This window comes from Arachis ipaensis, chromosome B02, assembly GCF_000816755.2.
Source record: "Arachis ipaensis cultivar K30076 chromosome B02, Araip1.1, whole genome shotgun sequence".
Classification (NCBI taxonomy): domain Eukaryota; kingdom Viridiplantae; phylum Streptophyta; class Magnoliopsida; order Fabales; family Fabaceae; genus Arachis; species Arachis ipaensis.
The window spans coordinates 105914792-105919559 of NC_029786.2; the positions used below are offsets into that span (position 1 = coordinate 105914792).

A 4768-nucleotide genomic window follows, 5' to 3' on the forward strand; every position below is an offset into this window, starting at 1 on the left:
TTTGCAGAAATTCTAAAATAAATAATGTTAAACAAAACTATTTTTAGGTTTGCAGAAATTTTAAAATAAATAATGAAGTATAAAAAGATTGAAAAACCAGAAAATAAAATAAAAAGAAAAAGGGCGGAAAAATTAAAAAGTAAAATAAAAGAGTATAAAAGGGAATTAAATAACCTTCAGATCGAAATTGATGACCTTATAATAAAAAGGATAGAAATAAGAATAAAATATAAACAAGTTGGAATTAAATTTAAAAAATTTATAATGCCTGAAAAACCATATTATGACTTAAAAGAATTAAAACTGTTGAAAGAAAAAATGGAGAATGAAGTCGAAAAATTAAGAAGGTATTTAGAAACAACAGAAAGTGTAGAAATAAAAGAAGTTTTTGAGGATTTGAGAAATTATATTAAAGAAAAAGACAAACAGATAAAAGAATTTATATACAATAATCCATGCAAAAAAGAATATTATAAACTAAAACAAGATTGAAAACTATAAAAATGAAGTCACAATATACATCAAGGACTAGTAAAAAATTGGATAGAAATGGTAAAAATTGGTATCAGAGCCAAGTTAACAATTAAGGGTAACACTTTTTCTTTAAGCAACACTTTTTAGTGAGACGCTTTTTTGCCATAAAAGACAAAAATCTGTAAAGATGCATCTTTACGGTAAATGGCACCAATATATATTTGTCTGAGGTCACTATCGGTAATTTCCGTACAATTTGGAATCTGCACTCTGAACATCAATCAATGGTTTTTTTTACTCAATATTTTTCTCTCTTTTTGGTATTTGGAAGCCTTATGTACTCCATTTTGGAAGGTTTGAGAACTGAGAAGTTAGGGTTTTTTGAGAGCATCAGCTAGACAGGGCCAGTTCAGAGGCGGAGTGTGGTAGGTAAAAAACCCTAATCCTGGTATTTGGAAGCCTATATATTAGTGGAGTCTATTATATTGACTTCTATGAAAAAAATGGTGTGTTGGGACCAAAGCCCAAAGGCCCAAACTAGTGGAGAAAAATGAAGTAAAGAAATGAAAACACTTGGGCTGTAAATGGAATGGACAAGATCCAAAATTTAAGAATATTAAGACTTATCACAAACTATCAAAGAGTAAACAAAATCCTAAATTTCATCTGGATCCAAATAACATGGCCTAACGTAGCACCTTTTTAATAAATAAAACATACTCAGTCCAAAAAACATTAAAAAATAAATAAATGTTTCCAATGATAAAAAAGAAAATGGAGAAAAAGATGGGCACACTGGAGCAGAGACAATCATATTATTAAAAAGTAATCATATTTTAATTAATATACATATTGATCTGATTTGACAATGTCTTAGTATAACTTGTATTAGTTCATATTGATTTTTTATTGGATTTTATCAATACGTTTAGATTTTATTTTTCAATAAAATATGCAAATTTTCAAATATCTCAATATATAGTATAAAATTATTCTATTATATTATGCCAATTTAGTATTATTTTTATGATTATTTTCCACTTATTTTCAACTAGAATTTTAATATATACTTTTATTCACCATGCTTGTTTCTGACAATAGCTTCTCTCAGTTGTGGTGTGCATTATTTTAGAATTATAAGTTTTGTTTTGCAGTAAGAAATATCTCATCTCCAAATATTATTGTTGTTGTTATTGTTATATAGCATTTTTTTAATAGACATAATAGAGTTTATTCAGTTTAATCACCTTTATCTCTCATTCAATAATTTCACAAACAAAACTTGAAGCTGTCTACTTTTAGAACTTGAGGGAAACAATAAAGATTCAACATAAAATTAAAGCAGCGGTGGTGCAAGGTTAAGCAATATCAAAGGCTTAGGTTTGTTGAAAAGCATATATGACTTCTCATATAGGTAGAGAGATTTTTCAGAATTTCCGTTACTTGTCTTTGGACTTCTTAATTAATTATAACTAGTTTTGTATATTTTTATATTTTTAGATGAGTAAATAGTTTTATATCTAATTGAGTTAACCATTATATGATCAAATAAATTAATTAAACTAACACGTTAATAAACCTTGATTATTTTAATTTCATCCTCTCAACAATTAATCAAATTATTTTTGGAGCCGCCATGACTATCTCAAATGTCCATGATATAGCTAGCAGCATCTATTAAAAAAATATTGATTATATGATATGAGATTGAAAAATAATAGTCATAGAAAAATTAAGAAATAGTTGTGAACTTACCATGTGTGACAAATAATGGGATAGTTAGGCGGCTGCTAATATATACTATTAAAGTTTAATTTAGGAACTAATTTTTTCAGTTAATATCATGACTTCATATCAATAGTTAGTGGATAAGCTAAGCTGAATGCAATAATAGTAAAATCATTGTCTTAAAAATATAACTTGTTTTACGGAATCTATCACGAGATTTAATAATTGTAGATTGGAACTATTATTATTAGTTCAACTTATAATTTAACCACAAATTTAATTTGCTGATGAGGTTTATTATTATTAATTTATTACAAATCTATTACACATTTAAATAATATTGTCATCCAAATTCAATTAAATAGATCTAATACCAACAAAAACCACTCATTAGAAAGAACGTGATTGATGGAACATTTGCCATTACCGAACTGATCTGCCATGATATATATATGAAATGAAAGCATAAAAAATAAAATAAAATAATAAGAAAAAGAATCTAATATTCCCCCACAAATTTGAATTCAAAATAACTGAACCAAAGGTGCAAAATCAACAACTCTATTTTAATAACTTGTTAATAGTAGATAATAAATGCTAAGTACATGGAAGTTGATGAAACCACAAAATGTGGCTGGTGACAAAGCCACGACAACAAGGTATAAACCATATTAATGACTAAATCCAGATCAATGAAGCTTCCCTTATTTACTTAGAAAAAAGATGGTGAATTCATTACTAAAAATATACCTTAACATTTGGGAGTTCAGGAGTTTAAAGCCCCTTATAGTCTCAGCTTCCAGGCTTGACAAACTAGAATAGATTCAGAAATTGAAGGGAGGCAACCAATAAACTTCCATTTCAAGGACCTTATTACATGCACCATGGATCTCATGATAGATGAGTGTAAAATCCCTCAAAGCTCAAATACTCTTACTCCTCTTTTTTCCAAACCATACCCTACTAACCCCATTTTCCCAAATTAAACCCACTAACATTCACTCTCTTACATATACCCCCCACCCCACGCACATAAGACAAAACAGAAGAGAGAAAGAGGATCGAAAGGAGAAATAAAGAGATGGGATGAAGAAAAGGAAAGAGAGGAGGATGACGCCGGCGAGGGGCTGCTGCCGTTGTCGTTGCTACTGAGGAGAGGAAAAATGAGAACGCAAGTAGAGAGAAAGGCGTCGTCGCGGTTTGAGCTAGGGGATGCTTCTGCCACCGTTGAGCCAAGTGCAGAGAAGAACCCAAAGTGGGAACCAGAGATGGTTGATCATGAAACTTGAATGAAGGGAAGTCCCAGTCACAGATTCAGCAATTCTAAAGAAAAAAGCCATATTAAAATTCAGGGTTATTGATTCATTGTTGATTCATTATTATTGTTGTTGTCCTGCTCCTGCTTGATTACATTGTTGATTCATTGTTGATTCATTGCTGTTGTTATTTCTCGTTCTGTTTCTGCTTGTGCTTGTGCTTGATTTTTGGGAAGAAGGGGAATAGGTATTTTGGTTTGAATGACGGTTTTAAAACTAAGTTAAACCTTCAAGACCATTTTGTAGTAAAAAAAAGTCGGAGACGAAATAAATTTTCGGCCTCTACTTTAGGAACCAAAATCATACTTAACCCTAAAATTATGTACTTACTTGAGCTATACAATGATACTTTGAATTAAATTTTTACTAGGATTGAAAATATATTATTTATTTTAATGTGATAATATAAGATTCTTATGAACTTTGTTGCTTTTAAATTTATAAATGGGAATCAATATTAAAATAATTTGAAATTTTATTAGAAATTTAGGATAATCACAACATATAAAGACTATTATGGTAAGATTTTTTTTGCAAATTAGGATTTCATTACGGAAGATCGGTTGTTTGAAAGACCTATGCTCTTGTAACAAAGTTGTTGCTATTTTATAATTAGTATTACTGAGTATTTATATGTTACAATTTTTTTACAATATATAATTTTCTATTTTCTATTATGATACCTGATATTGTTGCTGAATTCTTTATATCTAGCTATTAGAATAGGTTGTTGCCTTTGAATTGTTATTCTCGTTATTTCTATTCAAGTCATCATTGCGTGTTGATCGATATTATTATTATTCGTAAGCAGTAAATTCTTGCATATTGATATAGTTAGGATTCAATTTTCTATTCAATAGTAACTCGATAATGTTTTGTCAAGTTTTGTAGTACCTTTCTCTTTTTGTCTCATTATTATTATCATTTGTCTCTTAGACAACATCTCTTTTCAATTCAATACGCCTTGGATGATATTTTATGTGTTTTTGATATTAAAATTCACCTTATTATTTTTACATGACGACTTCGCAAGTGGTGTTCCAAAGTTATTTGATTGATTGAGTTTTGTTATTAGTAGTAGTTAGTAGTGAGTAGTGATGATGTTTTGTGACTTCTGAGTTTTTGATTTGTATGTAGTTGTTTTTGTACTTGTTAGGCTCACTTTCGATTTGGAAATGAGTAAGGGATCTAAAAAAAAAAAAAATTGATAGTTAGATTCAAAAGAAAATTTTAAATTATGACACTTATGA

At 28.9% G+C, this 4768-nt stretch overlaps 2 protein-coding genes and 1 long non-coding RNA gene across 8 annotated transcripts in view; 1 reads left to right on the forward strand and 2 right to left on the reverse strand.

Annotated features, from left to right (window-relative positions):
• The window catches only part of LOC107626282 (putative disease resistance RPP13-like protein 1), a 63668-nt gene that overhangs the window by 37212 nt on the left and 21688 nt on the right, over nucleotides 1-4768 (reverse strand). The window contains exon 1 of one of the 6 annotated variants that reach the window (XR_002358168.1): nucleotides 2953-3072. The exons of 3 other annotated variants lie outside the window; for them this stretch is intronic. The gene's annotated coding sequence lies outside the window, so the exon portion shown is untranslated. Of the gene's footprint in view, nucleotides 1-2952; nucleotides 3073-4768 lie in introns of those variants that run through there. 2 more of the 6 variants (XR_002358170.1, XR_002358172.1) reach the window with 2 other exon arrangements.
• The window catches only part of LOC110269094, an 11887-nt gene continuing 9765 nt past the window's right edge, over nucleotides 2647-4768 (forward strand). Inside the window, exon 1 of the long non-coding RNA XR_002358179.1 lies at nucleotides 2647-3108. This is a non-coding gene — a long non-coding RNA (uncharacterized LOC110269094). The remainder of the gene's footprint in view (nucleotides 3109-4768) is intronic.
• The window catches only part of LOC107626283 (putative disease resistance protein At3g14460), a 46912-nt gene continuing 45443 nt past the window's right edge, over nucleotides 3300-4768 (reverse strand). The window contains exon 6 of the mRNA XM_021116585.1: nucleotides 3300-3525. The gene's annotated coding sequence lies outside the window, so the exon portion shown is untranslated. The remainder of the gene's footprint in view (nucleotides 3526-4768) is intronic.